A 26,134-nucleotide genomic window follows, 5' to 3' on the forward strand; every position below is an offset into this window, starting at 1 on the left:
ATCTCCTCTGCTATTCTCCATTCAGCTGTAGTACTCACTTTGCTTTGAATATATGCTTGATATATACCCATCTCTGTGGTTTGTGTAGGGCAGTGTTTCTTAAACTGTGTTCCTCAGAACACTGGTGTTCCATGCACAGCTCGCAGGGGTGCTGCAAGCATTTGGAAAAATACCCTGATGGTCTATATTTTCTGTTATTAAAACCAGATACAGTGTTACGTCTTCATTGCTCTGGTACCTGAAATCACTTCATTTTGGTTTTGCTGCGTATGTTGCTGGGTTTTTTTGAAGAAAATTTTCATAAGTGTTCCTCATAAAAATATATTATTGATGGTGATCTGTGTTCTCAAAAAGTTTAAGAAACATTGGTGTAGAAGGTCATAGAGGAGTGTAACGTGTTTGTGACACTAGCTTCAGAAGACCTACCCATGAAGCTACATGACCTGCAAGTGCATTTCTCTGAAAAACGTTTGCAAAAAGCACAAAACACCTCTGCAGATACATCCCCCTTCTCTCCCTGGAATTTAGGAACCTCAAGGTGGGTTTTGTTGTTGCCATTTGCTGCTGAATGCTAGTGCTGGCTCTTATGCATGCTGAAATGGTTCTCCGCTTCTCACGCAAAGGACTGCGCTTGGAACACACGTTGCCCTAGGAATGTGCTGATTCTGAAACCATAGCCCTAAACTGTCTATTTGACGGAGATGGCCGGTCAGAGTTGTAGCTGCTGCTCTTGTGCTGTAGCCATTCTCAAGTATCTGAGAGTGAAGTAGAAAGGAAGGCAGCTTGCACCCTCTTCCCCAGAGTGGGCCCTAGGGCAAAGTGGGAGGAGGGGCCCAGCTCTGCACCCTGAAAGGTGCGGGGCGAAAAGCAGAAGAGGCGGGGCCAAGGGCAGAAGGGGCAGGGCCAAGGGTAGTCAGCAATTAGCGCTGCCAGCACTGTGGCACTGTCCTCCTCCCAGCCACGTGGAGGGGCACAGCAGCACTGCTGCAGCACTTCAAAGGGGCCCGGGCCAACTGCCCCCTTCCCTGCCCCTCTCCCGCCCCGGCAGTGGGTCTATCTCCAGAAAAACTTTTTCAAGCCTGCACTGGTTTTTGTTCTGTGTTCTCATCTACCACCAATTGAGAAATTGCAAGCCCCAAAATAGCTTATTTAATTGGTATCATCGTCATGAACTAAACTCATTCTGGAGTAAATCCATCCTCAGCTTTGAATTTCCTGGCTCGGAGGAAATTGTGCACAGCCTCTAAACATTATTATGCTCTTTGTGTTCTTATATGTACTTGTCTGAGATGGCTAGTTGTGCTCTTTTCTGCAGGGGCTGCCATCCTGCGATGGTTGAAAATTATCATTGTTATTGTTCTAGAAAATTTGTTTAGAGCACCCTAAATGTGCACGATGGTTTTCAGAGAGAACAAGGGCACGGCATGTGCTCTGCGGGATAGAAGTTAGGTTAGGTTTTGATATGACACTGCCAGAAAGACCATCAGCTGCAGGGGAGGGAGAAGACTACACAAGTTAAGGCTTGGAGTTTGCTTTTTGCACAGGGCACCTCTGGGTTTGGTCCTTTTGTTGTTGTTTTCTTTCCTAAGGTGTTGGGAGCCTGGGGCTGCCAGAGCATGTTGTGGGGGAACAGCAGTGTTAGAGTTGGATTTGAGGGAGGTTGCACATTTCATGGGCTCTACTAACAACCCTGCCCTAATTCTCTACAGGTGGCGTGGTCTACAGCTGCGTTCTTCATGAAAGCTGGTTTGCTGCTGTAGGGTTGCGTATGGGCATTGGACGGTGCACGCTGCTTTGCTATGGGCCTTGCTCACAAATGCAGTGCTGCTGGCTAAGATGTTTTTCAAAGCAACAAAAGCATGGAAATATTTATTTAGGAGCAAAACCCTGTGTTCTGGAGTGTATGCACTTTTCAAAAAGCTATAAGAAAGCATACTGTGGGTACTGAGCTGACATGCCCTGATGCAGTGAATGCGTAGGTTTCACCTTTTGTACAGAATGGACATTGGAAAGAGAGGGTCCTAGGGCATAAATCCCTTTCTTAGATATTTGTAGAAGTTAGGTTCTCAGTATTACCTACAGGGCCGAGAGAACAATGGGAAAGGAAGTCATGAGCGATGACAGCTGAAAGAATAAACATGGTGCACTAATATTGAGTGATTAAACAGAGTGCTCTCATGTGACACTTGACACAGACCATAAACAGTTGATCCTCCCTTCCATTTACCATCTTTACTTCTGTTTGTTTGCAGTGGACTCTTTTTTGCATAAAACATTAAATCTTGCAGGAAAAATTTACTGAAGACATTCCTGAGAAAAATTTTTAGCCAGGTAGCTGGTTTGCTGATGCTAGGTTATCAAAAGCATTACAGGATTTAGCTGTGTTTTTCTCAAGATCCATCTTTAAGAGGTTAAAACATTATAACATCAATGGGTTTGTATTTTGAAGGCCAACGCAAGCAGAGAAAAATGAAGAGTTGAGACAGTTACACACAGTTCTTTGCTGTTCTGGTTCTTTTATATCACCTACGCCAGCTGTTGCCCTTGAGTCCTGGGAGAGATAAGGAACTGTATGCATGAGGGTAGGAGGACTGGAGCAGAGGAGGTAAAGACGCAGTCTAATACTCAGAATAAAAATGAACTGAGAGATTCCTGTCTGGAGATTGGTGTTCTGTGCACAAGGGAAACTGGCAAGTTTAAGAGGCAGATTTTTTGCATTACGACCATCTTCTAGACAGAGAGAGAGAGCTGTAACCCTCATGACTGCACATGGCCAAAGCCTCAGAGAGGTAATCTGTACTGTCTCAATGTACTTATTCCTTCTTAATTTAAGTCCCTAATCCTGCAAAGTTTTATTGTCCCCAACTTCAGCTCAAGAAAATGGGAGACAAAGGACCTCAGAGCCCACAGGATCAGGTTCCTTCATTCACTAAAACGGGTCAGCAACCTTTCTGAGGCAGAGTGCCAAAATTTGACCTTTTGACCTTCATGTACAGTCCAAGTGCTGGTGATACTTTTGAAAGTCACTAACAGTCCTACCTCCAACAGCTTCATTCATAACTAAATAAAGATGCGGAGCTTTACCAGTTAGGTGGTGGTTGGTAGCGTTAGCTGGTCTTTTGTTAAGGCACAGGTGGCCTGGTTTTGAGCAAGCTCTGGGGTGTGTGTGGGAGGAGGGTGAGGCTGAGCTGCCCGCTTGTGTGCCCATGAAAATCGGCTTGTGTGCCACCCTTGGCACCCATGCCAGGGGTTACTGACCCTTGCACTGAAACAAAGTTGCACCCAAAGTAACTATTTTATTGAGCTGCTCTGGAGCAAGCTTGGAAGGATTAAAAAAAATCCCATGGAAAAGCATTCTGAATCCTGAAAAGAGGCCAGCCCAAGAGAGGGTCTGGGGGTCTGCAGAGAGAAAAGTTTTTTGACAAAAACTTAAATGTGGTCACTGGCTGGGGGAATGTTTATGGTGGTCTGAAATAGCTACAGCTTGGCTATTAACGGGTGCATATTTCTGGAGTAATACCAGACCGCTGCCCTGCGTTGCTTGTGGAGCAGACAACAAATTAACAGGCCAGTTTGGACTTACTCCAAAGAAATGAACCAGGTATGTGGGAAATAATAGAGGACAGTGAACATTTTGGGAGAGCAATCATATCTAATGGTTCAGAAGTGTCTGTGACAAGTAGAACAAAAGCCACTGCATTTCAAAATGTATTTGTACAGGAGGATGTATTTGGAATCCTTTATTGTCCCCAAACTCCAGTTGGCAACAAAGAGCTAGATTTAAAAATAGATATAAGCAATTTCTGCTAATTTCAGTATAATTTACAGTAGGTGGTAAAACTGAAGGATCCAGAGTAGTTTTACTGAAAAGTGACACACTATCAAAGAAGCAGAGAACTCCTGGGAATAGCAAGAGGCCTGGAATTAGAGGGATTACATCTATAATACCCTGGGGGGGGGCCTCCAGGGCCTTTACAGAATTGCAGACAGCAATTAAACCGAGGGATTACTTTCCTTCACGCACCACTGAAATGCAGCTACATAGGAGCAGGATGCAGTAACTGTTATATAACAGCACCCTTGGCAGATAATGGACGAGAAGCAAAGGAACACCCTATCTGGTAAAGCAATGAGGGAAGATGGATGGATGGAATATAATCACCCACAGTGGGATTTGGGCAGACTTACCCAGACTAGCGGCCTCATGCTTCTTGGCCAAACTCCAATGGATCTTTAGTAACTAAAAGTGCTCAAGGCATCAGTTTTATGTGGCACCTAAAGGACAGGAACTCCAGCAGCACAGGTGTTGCGCTGGCTGTTGCTTCCATTCTGCCAGGGAGGGATGTACAATACCACCTGCAGCACAGGTTCTGTGCCCCTGCAGCTCCTGGTGGCCCTGAAATCAGAATCGCAGCATGGAAGGGAAGAGTGCCCCCTACTGGATTTTATGCACATTATTGACTACTAGACCCAGGCTACCGCTATGCTGCGCCCTGACCTTGAAATAAGATGCACGATTTGTGCTACGCAGATTGCGTAGGCTATTTTGAGTTAATTTTGAAATAGGCTATTTCAGCATATGGAGTGCAATGAGGAGCAGAGGGATGCCAAAAGAGCGCACCCGTTATTTCGAAAAATATTTCAAAATACTGTGCGCGTTTAATAGACATGGAGTTCCTGTTTCCGGGAAGTATCCCGAAATAGCTCTGCAGTGTGGACGTAGCCTCACTTAAGTAAACAAACCCACCAGAATAGATTCTAATAATCAAAAGGAAGAAACAAACACTCAGTTGGTCTCAGCCGTCCAAAACAGCCCTTAACGTTAGCTCACGGTGTGTGTTGTAGGTGGTCATTTCATGCAAAGGCTCCCTGGAGCAAAGGTGCAAACGAAGTTCGTGAGTGAAGGCCTGAGATATCAGACATTCTTGTTGATGTGTCTCTTCTAAATGGGAGAGAGGATGGGGATTTTAAAGAAACCCAAGATGCTGGGGAATTAAAAAGCCCACAGCTGACACTCCAAGGTCTTATTTATAGATCAGAGCTTTTCAATGGATAAAGCACCAGGTGCAGAGATCCCAGACAGAAACTGGAGAAGCAGCAGTAGACAATTTTACAAGTCCTTGATCAGGAGAGAGCCCTGAAGCCTGGCAAAAGGCCTGACAAGTGTTATTTTTAAGGAAAGGCATGGATATATGAGATGACTCCAGACCTTCAGACCTTTAAGTGAGGGTTATCGTCATGTATCGCACATAGTGAAGATATTGGACAACAGCTCCCTTCTCTACAGACGCTGACTGCGGCTGATGGCTTTGGTTCCATCTCTGGCAAGTGTAATGTGCACTGGGGATAGCAGGCAAATAAATAACTACTTAGCTCCAGACAGCACGCCATGAGTGTTTGATTAGGGTGTTTGCCAAGGAGGTTTCTGAACCCAGGAGCTCGTTTATTATGTCGGTCAGAATTAGGGTGACCATCCGTCCCGTTTTCGGCGGGATGGTCCCGTATTTGGGAGGCTAAAAAGGTGACCTGACTTATTGTAAAAAAGGGACTAATTGTCCCCTATCTGCTGCACAGCAAGCCGGCAGGTTAGCTGGGGGAGGGAGGGCTGCTCCCTCCCAATCACTTCTCTGAGCCTTGGGGAAGGAAGGCGGGGGTGCCATGGCTGCCCTGTCCCTGCCGCTTCCCTGAGCCTCACGGAAGGTGGGAGAGCACCGCGGCTGCTCCGTTCCGGCCACTTCTCCGAGCCTTGCAGATGTGGGGAGCACCCCCTCCCCGTTCCATATGTGACCATAGAAGATATGGTCACCCCAGTCAGAATGTTATAGTAACAATGTTTTCCTCTTAGCCCTACTCCCATCCAAGTATCTGGGCCTTAATGGCTTTAGCTGCAAAACACCTAGGTGAGGAGGAGGTTAGCAATATCTGTTTGCTGTTGCAGATGGGTGTTCTGAGGCTCCCTGAGGGCCTTGCTGAAGGTTGGTCAATGAGTCAGTGACAGAAGCTGCTCTGTTTTCCTAACCTCCTGTCCTGTGTCCTCTACAATCACCATGCTGCATCTGTAGCTCAGTAACTTTGCTCTTAGGGATTCAGATATAACATGTTTTTTCAAAGCTCCAACCAGGCTTAAGGGCAGGAGGGAAAAATCAAGGTCCAAGTCAACAGCTCTGCATCACACAAAAGATAATAGGTAAGACAGGAGTAGGTCATGAAGAGATGGGACGTGGAGGAACCAGCAGATGTTTGCAGTCGTGCTGTGACTGGATTTAAGTGGGAGAATGTTTGCTTTTGTTGTGGCTGGGAAAGAAGTGATTGCTGATACCCCAGATAGTGAGGATACTGGTGAGCAGTTGCTGTCTCTTGACTAGAGAAGGGAAGGAAAATAGAGAAGAATGAATATGGAGTAGATGCAAACTCTCTCCGAATGCTGTGACCAGAATGGTGAAAGGGGAAAAGTTACTGACCAAGGTCTGCGAGGGCCTCCTGCCCAACAGTGTGTGATGACTTAGAGCTGCTGGGTCCCCAAGATCTCTGCAGAGTTACATTGGAATGTTTTGAGTTATATCATCAACAAGAGCAGATCCCTGGAGACGAGGATCAATGTGTTTTCAGCTGGATATTGAAATCAGGAGGAGAGTCGATGGGGTAGAGAGATACAAGGGAGATGTCCAGGTCGCAGAGCGCATTGGGCAGGAAGCTCTCCTAATAGCAGCGGGAAGACTGCAGGGGACAGAGCTGACGATTGTGAAAGACAGATGGAAGGGGTTGTGGTAAGATTGGAAGAGGGGTTCTGAGAGGCAGATTGAACAAACTATCCTAGGAGAGCTGGCTGGAGGGTTTTGGGTTTTTTAGCAGAAAACCTTAATTTTTTTTTGCCAAAAATCAAAATCAAAAACTGAAACTTTTTGGTGGAAAATGTCACTCTTTGGATTTTGGATTAATAAAATGTTAAAGATTTCCACAGGAAGCAGGAACTTGCCATTCAGATTTCATTTTGTCAAAATGCAACACATCTTAGATTGGAAATTTTTGACCCGCCTTATGAAAGATAGCAATTTCCAGCTGAGTCTTGGATGGAACGGGGAGCGGCCCAAGGATGGAAGGTAAGGTGGGTTCTCTTCAGCAGTGTATGAAGCTGGCTGTCCTGTTCCTAGAATTGTGAGGTTTATTCAGATCACCTGCTTTCCCATCAAGTGTCTCCCTTTGAGCCAATGGCTGAGCATGAGGACAGATCCAAGACTTAACCTAAGAAAGGGTCCCACCTACCTATCTGTTACCTACATCACGGTAAAGAATGTCTTGTTCTCAAATGCACAAATGATGCTAGAACATTAAATAACGGTGAACAATGCAGACAGAGATCAAGTTAAATCCTTTAAGTGTCTGGGCATTGGGTGTGTGGTGGGGCTGCTTTCTCATCCCAGCACTTAGCTGCAGAGCTATCATCTGGATATTAGGACTTGCCGCTTCACACAGTACAATCAAGATGGCTCAAAAATGCTTTCCAGCCAAAACTACACCCACAATGCTGCTTTGCTTGTGGAGAAGTTAGAGAATTTCAGCCCCATTTGAGGGGCTCTAAGATGTCACCCTCCATATGGAGTTGAATGCCCCATAGCTGTCTAGACACAGAGTCCAGAACCTTGGAGTTGTGTGACCAGCGCCTGAGATCACATACAATGGAGCGTTGACAAGTTCATTCACTTAGGCAGCAACTTGAGTTCTGCTCAGGGCCTCCTGCATGAAGTTCTTGTCTTGCTGATGGACACAAAAAATTCTTTGGATTGATGCACAGTTCAGGATGTATCAAACCTCTGTATTGCTCGTATTGCTACGTGTTAGACACCTGCACTGTCATAGGCGGTGGTTCCAGACATTCCATGCATGACATCAGTATCAAACTCTGGGTACAGAGCGAGTTGACTTTGCGCGAAATGTCATATTCTCGTAGAGATCTAACCTCCCGTTGACAGCTCAGTATCTCCAACACTGGCATGGCAAGCTCTTCAGCTGTGTTGCCAGGGTGCACAAAGGCCCCCTGGCACACCACACGCTGAGTCTCTCCATTGAAGCGTGAAGCGGTGCTCACCTTGACCCTCCCTGGTTCCCCCAAGATTTGTACATTCACAGGATTGAGCCAGATCTGGGAATTGCACTACATGATGCCGGGCACTACACCATCAGTTGTGGTTTCTCTGGCTGATGGAATGGCCCTCAGCAGACTGGGTGCATTTGGTATTAATAGCTGGCAAGAGTAGTGTAATGTAGATAGAGTGGGGACAGGTAGGCCCTTGGAGCAAAAGAGAAGAGATTCCAATGAAGGCAGAAAGACCTGCCTAACGATTCTGCCCAGGAAGGGGACTGGGTGCTTGTGGTTTTATATGATGTGGCCTGCAAGCAGCTGATAGGGAGAGGCAACGTGTGAGGCTGAATTAATCATGACATGTATTATGAAACAAAAGAGATTGTTACAGGGCACTGGTTGTTCCTAACCTAGAATTCTAAATGCCACAGTCCTTACTAAAGCAAAATGTGCCCTGAATTGATCATGTTTGCTAGCTGAGATAGCTCAAATAATGAAAGATAGGTGGAGAGATCTTTGCCAGACAGTGTAAAATCTGCAAAGGGCACATTCCCAAAGATGTGAACCTTGCAATGCGGTTCTTTCCTCAGCACCTGCTTAGTGAGACAGGGAATGAATTTCAGGTGACTGTCATTAATGACTAATGCCATTTTTGTCTGGGACATGCTGTCAGGGCAGATTTTCAGTGTATCTGCATAGAACTGCCCTTGTAAAAGGTCCCTGATCAGATTCAATCATTAGAATTACTTGTCAGAGCCTAATGCCCCTGAAACTCCCCATTGCAGTCATTGGCAAAAGTCAGATTTAATAGGCCAAAGACAGACCTGGCATCTGCAAGTTAATCTCCCATGGAAGTCTCTCAGCCAAGTCCAGTGGGGAATTGTTTCAAACAATGGTATTAGTCATGCTCCAAGTAGCCAGGGTATGCAGCTTAATGACAACTGCAATGGCCTGCCTGGCTACTTTTTATAACAGCCTATGGGCCATATATACTTTGAAGGAAGTGCAGGGGAAAGGGCAACAGGTGGTTGGAAGGGATCAGAATCCAACCCCATGCCTCAAATTAACTCCTCCGCATCAGGATGGTGTCTTTCTGGAGCCCACAAACCTGCCCTGTCCCAGTGTGTGACACATGACACATTTGTAAGTTAATTTTTTGTAGAAGCACAGTGTTACCTGCATCAGAAACCTGTGCTGCAGGTCTCATGCAGGAGCACATTACAGAGTTAAATGGTGGTAGCTAAATGTGTGCAGAGTGAAAGGTCCTGTGTTTCACAGATGTAACAGTACTCAGAAGTGCTAAGTGATTGGTTTGAGCTGGTGGCAAAGGGAGTGTGTGCGCAATGAAATCAGGTGGCAGGAGTTGCAACTTTGTCTTGCTAACTCTTACCGGTCATTATTAATCATTAACCTTTCACATTAAATCACAACTGAACACATTTCTTCTTCAAGGTCTGAGGTGCTTCTGAATATGTCACAGCCAGGCGTGAGACCCAGCAGTCTAGGTGTTACACATAGAAAGCAAAGATCATCCAGTCATTCAAAAATGAAAGCTTGAGTGTGCTTGACATAGGAGGATGGAAGTGGTAGGTCTGGGCATTGGGAATGGAATGCAGGGCCTCTAACCTTACATGTGAAATCCAGCCCAGACAGGCAGTGAGTATTTGTCCTTAGTCTGATTGCATGGAATGAGGTGGCAGATTGGGGTCCGATTCTCATTTTCCAGGTATCCACAGGCTAGGGAGTCCCCACACAAGACTAGCTAGAATCAGGAGGACCTTGGCCTTGTAATGCTCCTCTCCCCTGGCAAAGAGGTCACTGGAAGTGCAGGAGCTTAGTGCAGGAACACAGTAAGAGACAATTCCTGCTCCAAGCTGCTTCCCAACCAACCAGAGAGGAGAAAAGAGGCACAAAAAACTAAATTGTCTCAGCTGAGGTCAGTGGCAAACAAAGTCATCGGAGGCACAGTCCAGTTCTCTGTTCAGTAGACCAGGGATGAGCAAACTTTTTACATCAGGCCCCATATTTTTGCCCCTGCAATTAGCAGGGCCCCCACCCCACCCCCTGGACAGCCCTGGAAGTGAGCGGTGGTCTCCTGGAAGTGATGCTCTGTGCTCCCTCAGCAACGGTAGTGGCGGAGGCCCTGGGGGCAGTGGGGTAGGGGAGGTGGTGGATAAATCAGCTTTCTGAAGGCCACGTCCTCTTTTGAAAAGTTTGGCTTTTATTTTTAGTTCATTCAAGGAAGAGAGACCAGCAATGAACAAACAAGTAAATAAAAATTTCCTTTTTTATCGATTGGGCTCACAGGACCATTTCTCTGACCCTGGCACTAAACAAAAGGAGGTTGACAGTAATTGTGCTAGTTTTGTAACTTACTGTAACTCATTTCTTACTGTAAGGGATTCTGAGCACCAGTGAAATATGCTCCCCTCTCTGTCATACTCTCAGAAGCTTTGAAGCCAGCCCAGCCCCAGGCGCCTCAAGGAATTCAGTCTGAATAGGACTTAGAAAATAGAATTAGCATTTGTAAAGCAAAGCCCCTGATGGAGCTTGAGCCCAGGATCAGCGCTCAGGAGATCTTGGCTCGCTGCTGAAGAGGGACTTAACTTTTCCTGCTGGCGCTGCCTGGTGGTAGCAGGGAGTGAATAACTTGCAGGTGCCCATCTGTTCCGGCCTGGGAGCTGAGCTGTCTGCTCTGCACAGAGTGTGAAGCCTTCCTGCTTCTCTAAACACATTGTCGCCCAGCCTCTCCTGCTGGCATCTGCAAGCAGAGCCTTTTATAAGGCATGGGGCAGGCTGCATGTAGTGGGAAGCTCAGCGGGTTCCCCTACATTGCGACCCCCGCTTTGTGCACCCCTGAAGTAGGCCACCTTTCCTCTCATTCTCCAGCTTCTCCAAAAGAACTACATGTAGAGACAAACCCTGAAAAGCAAGTGGATAAATCAAGAGGGCCACTTTTGTAAATGCTGCTTTTAAGGAAAAAAGACAAGAACAGAGAAAATGAACCGAAAGAATGGCTTGTGCTTTTACATACAGTAAACCCCCAGTAAACGCAGTTTCAATTTGTGTTAACGCAAGTTAAGTGCAAATCGAGAGGCGTGCAGCTCTCCGCTCCATCCTCCGACTCCCTCAGCTGGGGGAAGCCAGGGAGAAGCCATTCTGCCATGGCTTCTCCCCAGCTGGGAGAAGTCATGCAGCAGCAGCTGTCTGCCCATTCGACTCTCCCAGCAGGGGGAGCTGGGCAGGCAGACAGCTGTGGCAGAGTGGCTTCTCCCTGGCTTCCCCTGGCTTCCACAAGCCCAGAGGAGCTGGGAGTCAGGCTGTCTAGGTGTTACACGGGCTGCATCCAGATACTGTACGTAGTCCCTGAGAATGTGATGTGGCCTAAAGCTGGGTGCAAATTAGGTCGCCTGTGGCCTGCGGGTGAAGAACCAATGATTTAGATGAACGAACTAAAAACTAAATGCAAGCACCACAGACTTCTGTATTGGCTGTTTTAATTCTTACCACATGTTCCTTGCTTATCTCAAGCCCTGTCCCAGTGTGTGGGACATTATAATTTTTTAAGATATGTTTTGTACAAGCACATTGTTAACTACATCTGAATACTCTGCTGCAGGCCTCATGCAGAAGCACATTGCAGCGTTGAATTGTGGTTCTTTCCTCAACACCTCCTTGGTGATCCAGAGAATGAATTTCAGGAGACTGTCATTAATGACTAATGTCATTTTTGTCTGGGACATGCTGTTGGGGCAGATCTTCAGTGTATCTATCTGAAGACAAATCTCTATGTATACCGTGCAGTGGTTGTTCCAACAGTACTGCATGCATGTGAAACCTGGACAACATACAAGAATCATTGGAAGGCTCTTGAACAATATTATCCATGCGGTCTCAGCAGAATCCTAAATATCTCTTGGGAAGAGAGGTGCACAAACACTAGTGTGCTGGAAGAGTTGAACATGACCAGCACTGAAGCCGTTATCGTTCATCAACAACTTCGCTGGACTGGTCATGTGGTTCAGATGTCTGATCAACGCCTCCAAAACCAGGTTCTGTTTTCCAAGCTGGAGGAAGGACAGAGGAGTGTTGGGGGCCAGCGGAAGTGATATAAGGACATGCAGGAAAAAGTGCAGCACTGGTGTCGACACTTGGGAGAACTTTGCCCAAGACCGTCCCCAGCGGAGAACAGTAATCTGGGAGGAGGTGGCGCAATGTGAGAGGTCCTGCCGCAGTGAAGATGAGGAGAGGTGGAGAAGAAGAAAGACACCTTACTCATTATTGAGTGACCGCCAAGAGAGAGAGACGCTAGCATGGGTGCAACCTGTGCTTTACCTATCTGGGGGACTTCTGACTTGCTGACTGCAAATCCAGGCCCTTTTGCCTACACTAAATTCACTTTAAAAACATGAAACCAAAGTAGAACCAGAAAGAGGGCATCAGCCTCCCGCATGGCTGTCTCTGACAGGCTCAACCAGCCATGTCTCAGCACGAATTAAAATACAAATAATAACAGAGGGGGTGAGAGATGCTGAACTCAGGCTTGGGAGAGGTTTTCAGCTGGGATTTGCGAACAGGAGTGGCATCACTGAGATGCAGAGTGGCAGGGCTCTAGTTTCAGATGATACAGCTTTTACTCCACTTGTAGGGAAACCGCTTGAAGAGCCGGGGGTGGGAGAAAGGTGGGAGAGAAGGTCTGAGGTTGCAAAACCTGGCAGAGGTTTTAAAACCGAGGCGCACAATTCTCTTCTGTGGCCGTCTGCTCTTTTCTCCATTAACAGAAACATACTCAGCTTGGATTGTTGGGCCAGGGCAGCTCAGCCGACAGTTAGATGAATTTGCATTTCCTCCAAATCATATGTCAGTTGTAATTTTTCTCCTCCTCTAAGTTGTGCAGAGTTTTACCTTAACAGGAAATAAAGGGTCGGCCAAAGAATATGGCCATAAAGTATTCACTGCTCAGCGAACCCAGCTGAGCTCTCTGGGCGTAATGTGGTTGGACGCAAATGACAGTAATCATCTTTAGTCTCTTGATTAGTTCAGAGCATCTGTTTATGTGTGTGTAAGTGGGGCGGGGGGGCGTGGAGGAGGTACAAATGTGCCTTTTGTCCATGTGGTTCTCCAGGCACGGTGGAGGAGGCTGGCCACAGGGTGGGCTTTCAGCTGCCGGTATGTTCCCTGCAGTCTTTATTGGTGCTGGTCAGAGAATGGAAAAATAGATGTTCTGGTTCAGCAAAGATTGTTTGGTTTTGAAATCTTTAGTCTCAAAGATGCAATCTACCAAGACATTATGCAACAGATGTATCAAACTAGGTCTGGTTCTAGGTCTGCTCACATTGGTCAGCTGCCCTGGAAAGCCACGACTTGCATTCTTCCACCAAACATCCACCATGCCTCCATGGCTTTTTGGTTTAAACATGTTGGGCTTGTCTACACTTGCCCCCATCTTCGAAGGGGGCATGTTAATCAGGGCGACGGGAGATTACTAATGCAGTGCTGTGGCAAATATGCAGCACTTCATTAGGCTAATTCTCCCCCATGGCAACTTCAAAGCTTCAGACTTCGAAGTGCCAGCATGCATGTAGCCGTGGGCACTTCGAAGTGCCCGTGCCTCTTCGAAGTCACCCTTATTCCTCAAAATTTTGAAGCTTCGAAGTTGCCATGCGGGAGAATTAGCCTAATGAAGTGCTGTGTATTCATTGTACTTCATTAGTAATTTCCCATCATCCTGATTAACCTGCCCTCTTCGAAGTTGAGGGCAAGTGTAGACAAGCCCAATGAGTTTTCCACTTAATTCCTAGAAGAGTTAGCGTGATGTAGAAAGAACTCTGAACTTCTCGGACTGAATCTTCTCCCTGGGTATTTAGAGCAAGCTAGAGATTGGTCTAGCTGCCACTCTGCCCAGGAAGAGCATCTCCTGGTATTAAAACTAAATTTATATCAAGGTACCTATGTGATTAGCAAAATGATTTCTTATGATTACTAGGTATGGCCATGAATCCTCCTACCAGACCAACTTCAACTGACTTATTCAAGGTTAAAGGCAGCATTGCAATTGTGGGCTCATCTAATCACTCCTTTATGGAAAGTGCATGTAGTAATTATGTTAATGTCTCACAGGAAATCACCTCTTGTGATCTAGGACTGGAATGACCTAAACTTGGAACATGCATTGTGAACATTACCTGCTCTGGAGAACCAAAGCCAACAGCTTTGTTGTTTGGCTTTTTATCAAGGACTTGCCACATTCTTCATTTAGCAGGGTGATGAAGTACACAACATAATCACAATCTCCTTGCTTTCATTATGAAACTTTACTTGGATTGTCTTAATGAGAGCTACAGGAAATTACAAATGCTAGAAGCATGTGGCCTTGCACAGTGATTCAGGGAGTAATTTCAAGCAGCTTGATATTTAGCTACAGAATAAAAAAACATGATTTCATGAGAGTACGAATCTCTGTAAAACCCTCTTCCATCTGATGTGCTTTTGCATGAAGTGCTGCCTGATTAGAGCTCTGCTCCCTAAGGTTTGTTTTTCTGCATAACTGAAGACCTGATCCCACAAATTGATCCAAACAAACCCCCCTTTGTTTGGTAAATTCCTGGGTGCTCTGGCTGCATAGGTGGGTCTATTCAGTTGTCAGATTGGATGGAACCTGAGCAGTGATGAGACAACACTTCCTCTGTTCCTGGGTCTGATTGTGCAAGCGTTCATGCATACGTCTCTGGCTGGAAGTTCCCCAGGTAGGGAGCACCCACGTCTTTTTTTTTTTTACCCTTAATTTAATTTTTTTTTAATTAAAAGTTGATACTCCCATAAGTATCTCACTCAAGGAGCTGGGGCTTTAAGGTAAATACAAAAAATCAGAAGAGGTGGCAATGCTGTGTTAAACGTCAACTCCACTCAAATGCATCCGGAGACTAGTGTGTGTCAGGCTGTGCCTACACCAGGGAAAGAAAGTCAATTGCAGATACGCAATTCTAGTTGCATCAGTTGCATAGCTAGAATCAATGTATCTGCAATCAACCTACCTGGCTCTTCACACTGAAGAATCCCTACCTGATGTGTGAAATCAAACCCCAGAAATTGACCTGAGTGGGTCAATCTTTCAGGCTAGTGTAGACATAACCTCAGAGTCTGGAGAAAGCACAGAGATCTGTTACTGGAGAGCCTTTTCCTCTCTATGAAACATACAGTTCACGTGTATACAGATTCAAAACAAGTGCCTTACACAATGTCCTTAGCATGAGCCAGGGTCAAAGCCCCCAAAGTGACAACACCAGTAGCACCCATGTGTGAAATGCAATTGTGCTCTTCACCTCCCATGAATCCCTGGTATTTTGAGCAAAGCTAGTGGCTGGTCTTTGGAGACTCGCTAGTGGAGGGATGGTTGCAGCGACTGTGTGTACATGTGGTAGAAAATGCCTTCCAAAAGGGAGCTTCACACCTCTCCCCCACCAATAAATAAATAAAGAGGAGAAAAATGTTCGAACAATGTCCATTTTCCTCTGGCTCGGATTCTGTTTTCTGTTCAAGGCAGCCGTTGCAGGAGGAGTCCTGCACACACAGTGCTGTTTCTCCTGCAGACTTGTATTTATTTTTCATTTGTTTTTATTCCCCTTAACCCAGAGCCAGCAGGCACGCTGTGCAGTGGTTAGGTTGTAAAAGCTTCCTTAGCAATGTTAAACCCAAATGGCAGTTCCATGCATCTGAATCTAGATTTGGCAGTATACAAACATAGCATTTGGGCATTTGGTGGAAGGAGACCAGTGAGTGAAATTTTATTATTTCCAGAGAAGAAACAAAAAGGCCTGTGACCTAAAATAACAAATAATCAAACAAGCTAGACTAGCACTCACAATATTTTACTGCCCATGCGCTGGTCCTGGATTTTGCAAAAGTACTATTACAGCTTTACTCCTGGGGGAAAGAAGGTCCCTAAAGACTTTGCATGCTTCTTGTGTTTGACAGGAATGCACAGGATCAATTTACAGACATTGCCAGGGATCTGAAAATGTCTATGGAGATCCTGCAGGGAGGGAACATGCTTCCCATCCCGAACAACTTTACTGATATTTAAATAATTCCACTCATCTCACTACAAAATACTTTCCACCATTCTCCAAGGGCTGGGAATAAAAGCATGAGGTGCCGATTAGCTTTAGAGGTACTACGGGGACGTTGTACACCAGATGATGTTGTGGGTAACTCTTCTTTTGTAAGAATGCAGAGAATTTCAATAATGTTTTTGGAAGGGTCATGGGGGCATTATTGTCCACAAGGGTGCAAACTGCCTGTTGAGGGGAAAGTCTGTTTCCATGAGTAACTTTGCTTTGTTTACAGGTCCTCCTTTACTACTCAGCGGCAGCTGTCAGCACAAGCCAGGAATCTAATTTCACAGCTGTATTCCAAGCTGATCAGTGGGTGCAGGTCCGCATAGGTTTGCAAATTAAATCCTACAGTTGGGAATATTTGAGCTCTGTTTGTCTGCTGTTGGATAGCAGCACTACCATTCCCAAGTCTGTGCATGCACATGCAAGTGAAGCGTTTTGTTTGTTTGTTTTGACTCCTTAAGGAATTTCAGCTGAATGTTTGTAGTGGGAGTAGAAGGCTTTGTTAATTTATTAGCTCTCCAGTTGTATCTGTGAGGGTTACCATATCTCAGCTTTCAAAAGAGAGGGCATCCCTGAGAGGGAGTGTATCAGTATCTACCAACTCACTTTATATACTATAACAAGGTAGTACAACCTGAGACGGTAGATACAGATAAACTCCCTCTCATGGGTGCCCTTCTTTTTATTTTGTAACCCTACATTTTTTCTTTTGTTAATATTTTACTTTGTAATGTCCATGGTCAATCTTAAAATGCTTGAAGGCAGCATTCATTTGCACACCTCTCCCTCAGCTTGTTTTGCAAATGATGCTTCTCCCCTTCTCTGTATCTTGTGCTACTTGGAGACAATGGAGAGAAATAGCAGCAGGGTAGCCGAGTTAGTTTGTATCTTCAAAAACAACAAGAAGTCCGGTGGCACCTTATAGACTAACAGATAACTAACAACATTTGATGTTGCATCTGACAAAGTGGGTCTTTGCCTATGAAAGCTTATCCTCCAAAATTTGTGTTAGTCTACAAAGTGCTACAGGACTTCTTGTTGTTAATGGAAAGGAAGTTAGGTTTCGGTCCTGCAAACCTTTCTACTTGTGCCTAACTGTAAACATTCCAAGAATCCCCTTGAGTTCAGTGGCAGTACTTCCGGGTGCAGTTGAGCTCTATGTTAGTATTTGCAGGACTGGGGCTCCTAAGCATTTTCTCTTTTCTCAACCACTCAGAGCTGTAGCCTTGTTAGTCTGAAGCTTTGTGAATTGCAAGCAGGCCTGGAGCACCTTGAAGCCTAACAAATGTATTCATTAGGTAAGACCCATGAAAGCTCATTACCTAACTCATAAACCCTTGTGGGGGCTGTTTAGGGATCTGGGGCAAATAAATTTTTACAAAAGGGATGGTGCTTGGTCCTGCCAAGAGGGCAGGGGATTGAACTCAATGACCTCCTGAGGCCCCTTCCAGCTCTCTGAGATGTGTGTGTGTGTGTGTGTGTGTCCATAAATCTGTCAGCTTGTTTGCTTTCCCTTGAACCCGTGATGGCCCAGCCGACCTATAAGCCCTGGGTGGAACACACCGCCTGGCTCAGGCCCTTACTCCCCCTTTAGCCTATTGGGAAACTGCTGGTTGTCTGGGATTTACCAAACTAAGACAGGTGCGTTTAAGAGGGGACGGGGTAGCTCAGTGGTTTGAGCATTGGCCTACTAAATCCTGGACATGTGAGGTCAGCCCTTAAGGAGCCCATTTAGCAACTGGGGCAAATAGATGTCTGGGATGGTGCTTGGTCCTGCCAAGAGGGCAGGGGCTGCACTAGATGACCTCCCGAGGTCCCTTCCAGCTCTAGGAGATGCATATCTCCAATACTTTTTGTGGGGGATCGCTCAGTGGTTCGAGCATTGCCCTGCTACACCCGCGGTTGTGAGTTCAACCCTTGAGGAGGCCGTTCAGGGATTGGGGCAAACAGCTGCCCTGGCTGGCGCTTGGTCCTGCCCAGAGGGCAGGGGACTGGACTAGGTGACCTCCCGAGGCCCCTCGCAGCTCCAGGAGACGCATCCCAATGTTGACGGGACACCGTGCGGCCGGCAGGGGCCGCCCACTGCCCCGGCCCCACTGCCCCGGCCCTCCAGCGGCGGGAGGAGGCGGGGGCGCTTTTCCTCCGCGGGCGGATCCCGCCCCGCAGCCAGGCATTCAGCGCCGGCCGCGGCAGCCTGGGGAGGACTTGGCTGCGGAGCGCGGCTCGCTGATTGGCCCGGCCAGCGCCGCTCTGGGGAGAATAATGTGCGACCACCATCTGCTCGGGGGAGCCGCTGCCGGCGGAGGCCCCTGTGGCCGGGGCTGCAAACCGGGCCGAGCCGGCTCCGGCTGCCGGCGCGCGGTTCTTCTCCCCCTGGGGCGGGGGGGAGCCGGGCGCGGGCCCCGCTCGTCCCTGCCCGGGCTTCGGGCGGCGGAACAAGGCTGCGGGGCTGCGAAACTTGTTGCTCTTGGCTCCAGCCCTGCCCGGGAACCGGCCGAGTCCCTGCGGGATGGGAGTTCCCGGCGTCTGACGGTAGGTGATGGGGGGGGTCTGTTCTAAGCGGAGCCCCCCAATGCACGGGGGTTCGCCTCTCTGGGGGGGATCCCCCCTCCCCGGGAACGAGCCTGCCTGCAGCCGGGCCCCGGTGGACCCCGGGGGAGGCAGAAGGACACTCGCCGGTGCAGCCAGTCCTCGCCCTGTTAGTCGCTACGGCGCTGCGGGACGGCTCGCGTGTTGTGCGGGGGGCCACGAGCGAACCGATGCGTTAAGGAAGCAGCTTTCGCGGCCCCAGCCGCTTCTTCAGCTGCGGAGCAGACCGAGGCCCCGGGAAAGGAGCAGGGGAGGGGTGAGAGCTCTGCTTTGCAGTCTTGCTCCCGTGCATGGTCACTGCAGGGCTCAGGAGCCCCTTGGCCGGGGAACAGCAGGGATCGCGGATCGCTCTTCTGGGGCCCCCGCTCCTTACTTTAACAAATGAGTTCCGCTTTCAACCCCGCCCCGCAAGCAGGCACCGAGAAGCCTGGTTTTGCAATTGCCCCGTCTGAAACTGAACAGAAGCAACTTTACCCCCAGTGCGAGGGGGCTGAATGTGACTTTTCCTCACGTTGGGCCTTTTCAGTGCTGCCTCATGCTGATCTTCTCATCTGGGCTGATCATCACGACTACAGGCTCAAATTGCAGCCTAAAACCGCAGGCCTGACCCTGACCTGGGCGAGGAGGTGATGACAGGCCAGGCTGAGTCTGCACATGCTGCTACAGCTCTGCATAGCACTGCTAGATTTTTTTTTTTTAAAGACTCTAGTTAGTGGTTTTCCTTTATGGAGTTAGAGATAAACCAATCCCTTGTGTCCGGACAAGGCAAGGCCAGCTAAGGAAGTGTTTGAAATACTGACCTTTCATAAAATCCCTGCATTCCCCCTGTAACCTAGGCTGTGCAGCATCACTGTCCTCTAGTAGAGGCTTTAATTGGCAACCTGCAAAACACTGATAATGTGTCCTTCTAATACATTATGTTTGCCAAAGTCTCTAATGTAACTTTTTTTCTGACAAATGGCTCTTTTCTAGCGGCTCTTTCTTGCCACTGGCTTACAATTGGCTCTGTGTTTTAAACTGAGCTCATCACAATTACAATACATCCATCACTCTATGTATGTTAAGAGAAACTTTTAAAATAAAGCTTCTGAGATACAGCAGACCCTTTGTTCCTCTGTTTGAGACTTGCTCCAAAGTACGTTTTTTCGAGAGTCCTTATTGTAACAAACTAGGAAGGGAATATATCTTACATCCAGGCTCTCCCCTTACGCACAGATGTTTGAACACCCATAGTTTCTAATGCAGCCTGTGACTCAGTTTTGCCCTTGTTGAACCCTTTCATAGCATAAATTTAATTCTTCTAGTGGCTCAGCATGTTTCCACTTCTGGTTAATGGCGGGGGGTGCTCTACTCAGAACATTATCCCAAGGACAAATCTGTAAGTGAATCTCAAAGAACTCTGGATACACGTGATTTTCATATTTTGAAACACGGTGTTTCAAATTGAAACATCATTTTGAAGTTGTTGAAACACAATGTGGCAACAGTTGTGAACTTTTAAAAAAAATCAACTGGCAGGACTTCTTGAAACTGGCTACTTCTTGGGACCAGTTTTTGTTTAGATGAATCTGCATTTCTGACATGGCCGTGTATGGCCCTGGTACCCTTGCATGCAAGTACCTGCTGGTCTTGAATGTATTTACCCTCTCAAGGCTCTCATGCATTAGGGCTGTGCGAGGGAGCTGAGATCCAGCTTTTTAGCAGTGTTGCTGCTCTTGTTTTTTGCACTGCCACATTCTCCTTTTTGAAGAGTGGTTTAGGCATTTAGGAGCCTATCACCTGTCAATGGGATTTTGGCTCCTTGACTCCCTAACTGTTCTCTGCACACAAGGTGCATTATGTAACTGCAGCCTTGGTTCATGTATCTACCTGTGCCAAGTTGAAATGGTCCTGTGGGCAATTAAATAGGAGCTGAGCTTATGGTGTTAGGTCAGACAACTTTCTACGTGGCTGCTGCAGAAGACACAGGGCATGTAGAGACCAAGTATCCAAAGAGGGTGGCCCAGAGAGGGAGAACATGGGCTGAAATACCCAATGTGGCTGTTACCTATGTGTGAACCTTTTGGATTTTCTAAGAGAAAAAATTTCATAATAGTATGATTTGTGGGGAAAGGGGGATACTTATTGGTAGGAATCAAACAGAAATGGAATGTGGTGGACCAGTGTGCATGACTGGAATTTTTGTGTGTGATAATTGTGTGCATGGGGAGGAGTGATGCAGGGAGTTGAAGCAAGAAACTTGTTTTAATAGAAACCCCCTCCTAGGAAGTCCTTATCTTGGAGAATATAGTTTCCTCCACTGGTTGTATAATTTGTTGGGGTGATTTTATCAAGCAGCCAGCTTTATCTCTAAAAGCAAAGGAGTGAGAAGAGTATCGAGCGGGTGTCAGAAAACTTAAGTAAATTTTCCTTCTAAGATTGCTGAGCTCAGCTATAGCAAGGGAGACTCGCTGTAAGAGGTTGTCAGAATGACCTGCAGAGTGCTGCTGCCTCTGAAAAGAGACTGTGCTTAGTGAAAGAAATGGACCCCCGACCCCTCCTGCAGGCACAGAGCAGGTTCCCAGCTTCATGGCCTGTAACGTTGTGTTAAAGCTGAAGAGCTCTGTCTCAACTGTGGTGACCAAATCTCTCAAAGTTTGTGTGAGCCCACTGAGCTGGGAAGAGTTAGCAGACTTCGGGGGGGGGTGTCTTTGCTTACTGAACAGGTCAATCTTCTAGAGTTCAATTTCGCACACCTTGTGGACACATGTGAAATTGAACTATCAGGGCTTAACAGTTGACCCTGGTGCTCCTCATCATCCTGAGGAGTAAAGGAGGTCAACAGGGAGTTTCTCTTGTGGACCTCCCTCTGTGAGGATGGCCTGATAAGTTGATCTCTGAGACAACAATTGCGTAGCTGGAATCAATGTCGCTGGAATTGTGTCTCTTGGATCGACTTTCAGGTCTAGTGTAGACCTGGCTTAGACTGCTCCAACTACAGAAAGCAGCAGGTTCTGCAAAGGAGGGGGCATCCAGTGGGCGCTTGTTGCAATTAGGAACTTATTGCCAATGAGCTTTTCCAAAGTTATGGCAACAGGAAAGAACCTTCACGTACCATTGTGACACAAAACTGGGAAAGGGATAAGGCCAGGGAATGGAGGAAGTAGGTGGAGTACGGCCCCCCCCAACTGCATTTTCAAATACTTTTTAGCTCTGGTCAAGGAGGGCCATAAGCCCTTGGTCGGTCTCTGTGATAGTAGGTCATTATTTTAAGATTAGAGTTGAAGCCCCAGACTCCCTGTTCCCAGGTGGGATTTACCCATTTTCCTTTTTGTGGCTGCAAAATGACCAATATTGAATGTGGCCCCTATCTGCTATGCCACCTGCTCTGTACCTGTGGTCAGGCCATCAGAGGTGCAGCAGGAGTCTGGATGCAAACTGTCAGTGAGAGCTTCACTTCCTTTAAAAATGTTCCCCTCTGTTCTGATGTTGGGATGCATCAAGAAGGGGCAGGAGTCTCGTGTTCTGAGTGCTGCCTCAACAAGGACTGTGAATAGCTAAGGCACTTTAATAAGCGCCTTAGTGACAGATGCACTTTTACAGATGCGAATAAGCCCTCAGAAGCTGTTTCTGCTCTTTACCTAGCTGGATCCTGGAAGAATTAATAGAATTAAACTAGCAAAAGGTTTCTCCTTTTTTCCCAGAAATTTAGTTTTTGGTCAACATTTCAAGCAAGTTTTCACGTGAGCTGAACTGGTTTTCAGCTTCCTCGTTTTCATTTCACCCCTGAGATTACTCACTTGCATGGATTTGCAGTTGCAATCACAGGCTAATTGTGAGCCAGAGCGCTGGTTTTTATGTGGACGCAACTCTCCTGACTTCACTGAGGTTCTGCTGATTTTTACACTAGTGTAAATGAGAGGAGAATCGGACTGTGTTGTTTATCTGAGTGTTGTCCCTTCTGCCCACCAGCTGCTCTGAGATATTCATCTCAGATGTAACAAAGCTAAGAAGAAGAAATCAATGCACGCGACTTTAATGATTGGGCCAGCTCCTGGATTTCATACCCCACACGCTGCACAGATGCCAATATCTTATTTGGAGAGGTGTGCTAGTTCAGCTCCTCTCTCCGATATGGCTAGGTTTACTGTCACTGGGCACCAGTCCAGCTGAAGAGCACCTCTGGTGAGAGTTTATGAATGTTAATGCCTGTCTCAGCAGTTACTGCTTTGTGCTGGATTGCCAGGCCTGCAGCTGGTTTGTGCCAGGTCACGCTGGGTTTGGAAAGCCTTTGTGCGTGAGGTGAGCTAGTGGGGACAATCTTTTCTTTTCTCATAGTGTTTGAAGCCCAAAAGGCGAGGAGAGAAAAGTGACGTGAGCTTCATTCACCAGTCAGTGAGGAGCATAACTACAAAGTATCTCCCCAGATTGAGGCTGTGTGGTTTTTGCAGTATCCTGTTTCAAGGAAAGGAATACTGGAAATAAACTGTTATTTAAAGCAATTACAGAATCTCAGGATTTAATTATCAAATTCTGCGCTTGAGGATACTCTGTAGTTGGGACGTACACACTCTGTATTCAGTGTTAAGCTTCACTTTCCCCTGGATGTGTTCCCAACATGCACAACCATCTCTCACTCTACCCACCTTTCCTTCCCTATATATGTAGGATTGAATGTGAGGTACTAAGTCATTTGCAACACAAGTTGAACCTTTCTAATCTGGCAACATCCGTAGTCTGGCTTGGTTTTAGTTAGCTGGATGACCCTTTATCATGGGTGTAGCCATGTTTCCCATGGTCCCATAAAGTTTGTTTCCAGCCACCAGTCCTGGCTCTCAGTGTTCTGTGCTGTAATTTACCCTTAAATGTCTTCTAAGAGTTCAGTAAGCAGTGGAAATGTTGCAATGTTGTTAGACAATATTGACCTCCCATGATCCAGCAATTCTCTTGTCCAGCAAAGGTCAGGTCCCAAGGGTGCCAGATTAGAAAGGTTCAACCTGTACGAAGTTCGAAGTCTTGTTTGCATTTCATTTAGTCCTTTTAGATCACAGGCACCATCATTGCCGTGTTGACTGTCCCTTTCATTGTGTTGCCCTAAATACGAATTCTGTCTGCTGAAACAGTACTAGTCAGACTCAAGACCTATCTGAAACACTGCGATAGCTCGATGAAGTCTTCAGGTATAGGTCTCATCTTGTGACATCTTCAAGCTCTGGGGCTGAACTTTCCAGCATCTCTCTCTCACGAGGGCCCCACTTAATATAAAACCCCATTTTGCAAATTGGCAGCCTTGGCCCTTTTCTCGGATTGTCCTGAGGCAGGACCTTGCCTTTCTCAGTAAAGAGCAGGACACAGAGAATTGCAGAGCTGTGGTTTGTTCTGTTTGCTGTGAAGTAAATGTGGTTTTTTTTTTCTTGCAGAAACTTGGTTCCTGGGCTACGCAAAGATTTAGAATACTTTTAACGTTCCTCTCATCTCTTCCTATTACTGTGTTATTAGCTGAGACCGAGATCTGCTTGAATCTAATATTAAACCCCTATCTGGCACAGCCAACCCACGAGTGTTTAAGGACAAGTCTACACTAGGAGGTAAAATTGATTTTTAGATTTGCAAATCAAGCTAGGAGAATTGCATAGCTGGAGTTGACAAATCTAAAATCAGTGTGTGTGTGTTTTGTTTTGGTTTTTTTGCCATCCACACAGCAGTACAGAAACTCTCCTGTTGGTTTCCCTTACTCCTTGCAACTGACAGGAGTACTGGTGTTTGAAGGTGGCATCATGAGCATTCGATTTAGCACATCCTATGAGGCACACTAAATTAACCCTGGAAGATTGATCACCAGCGTGTGCTTCTTCCCATAAGTGCAGATGTACGTAAGGGTATGTCTTCACTACCTGAAAGATCGACCTGGCTCAGGGTTAATCTTCCAGGGTTGGATTTTGCATGGTTTGTTCAATGTAGCATGTCCCTACTATCAGGGATCAACATTTGACCCCTGCATGCCTTAGAGTGTGAGGAGTAAGGGATGTCAATGGGAGAGATTCTGCCATCGACCTCCCTCTGTGAGGATGGCCAGGTTAGTCAATTGTAGGTAAGTTGACCCCAGCTGTGCAACTGCTGTAGCTAGAATTGGTCTCCATAGTTGACTTAAAGGTCTAGTGTAGACCTGGCCTAAGAGTATCGAGTACTTTTCTGATCCAACTTGACCCAGGAAGACCCAACATTTTCTCCTGAACCTCTATCCTTACCACTCCTTTGGGACTTGGCCTGGTAGGGATTTTCTGTGCCCTGTGCCTGGGGTCTCCTGTTTGTGGGGTCAGCAGCTCTGGGCTCTTCTCATGCTTTCTGACCCCAGTCTACTGCACTGTACATTCTGCGGACCTAGGTGGACTGCAGTTGTTGGCAAACTTACTCTGCAGTGCCCCGTGAAGTGGCAGCGGCTGGCAGGAGTGAGGCATGCGGCTGGCAGGAGTGAGGCATGCAGCTGCTGTGCCAACTGCCTGAGCAGGACGAGGTAATCGGGGCCACCAAATCTAAGCCTGTGACAGAGGATCAGGTTGCTTTCTGACCTGACTCGAATGCTGTGCTTGTTGTCAGTCTGGATTGTGATGCAAAGCTGTAAGATGAGATGGTTTCTTACTTAATGTGCTCTAAGGACTTAAGCTGAAAGGTGCTATCCATGTAAAGCACACTTGTTTACCCACATGTACAGCAAGAGTTTTATTTTATGCAATTCGGGCTGAAAATTTTCAATGTACCCAAGGATAGTTGTGGAATGTGTTAAATTATGCAAATCCTCCAGACTGTCTAAGGTATAAAAGTTGTTGAAAATGTTGGCACTTTGTCAGTAAATCATTTCTATTCAGTTCTTGTATTTCAGTTGCAAATGGGTCCAGCGTCAGGAAATGTCCTGAAATATTTAAAGCTCCTTACATATGTACATATTTTGCTATGGGATGAAGATGAAATATAAATCAAAAACCAACACACAAACATATCCCCAGTTGGACAATAATTATCTTCTTTCCACAGTACAGAACTTAGATCCAAGCAGAAATAACATATGGACCATTTGAAAATACTTTAATATTTGAAGGTTAAAAGCCCATCTCTTAATGTTGAGATCTGTTCCTTCCATTTGATGTTCTATCTATGCTATACTTCTTTTCCCCATCCTGAGTCCTTTAATAGTTACAATAACATCCATTTTTATAGCCTGACACTAAAAGACTTAACTTTCTTTTTTATATATATTCTTAAAATAAGGGGAACACTTATCAGTTATCTATTTGTCAGTTTATAATCTCCCCCCTTGGTCAAGAAACATTGAAAACTGTAACTCTTCTTCAACCATTTCTTCTTTTATTAC

At 46.5% G+C, this 26,134-nt stretch overlaps 1 protein-coding gene across 2 annotated transcripts in view; it reads left to right on the forward strand.

The window, feature by feature from the left end:
• Window positions 1-26,134, forward strand: part of DAB2IP (DAB2 interacting protein) — a 421,910-nt gene that overhangs the window by 95,180 nt on the left and 300,596 nt on the right. Inside the window, exon 1 of one of the 2 annotated variants that reach the window (XM_075015751.1) lies at window positions 18,403-18,729. The exons of the other annotated variant lie outside the window; for it this stretch is intronic. The gene's annotated coding sequence lies outside the window, so the exon portion shown is untranslated. Of the gene's footprint in view, window positions 1-18,402; window positions 18,730-26,134 lie in introns of those variants that run through there. 2 annotated transcript variants of the gene reach the window in all.

The sequence above is a fragment of the Carettochelys insculpta genome, chromosome 21 (genome assembly GCF_033958435.1).
Source record: "Carettochelys insculpta isolate YL-2023 chromosome 21, ASM3395843v1, whole genome shotgun sequence".
NCBI classification, from domain to species: domain Eukaryota; kingdom Metazoa; phylum Chordata; order Testudines; family Carettochelyidae; genus Carettochelys; species Carettochelys insculpta.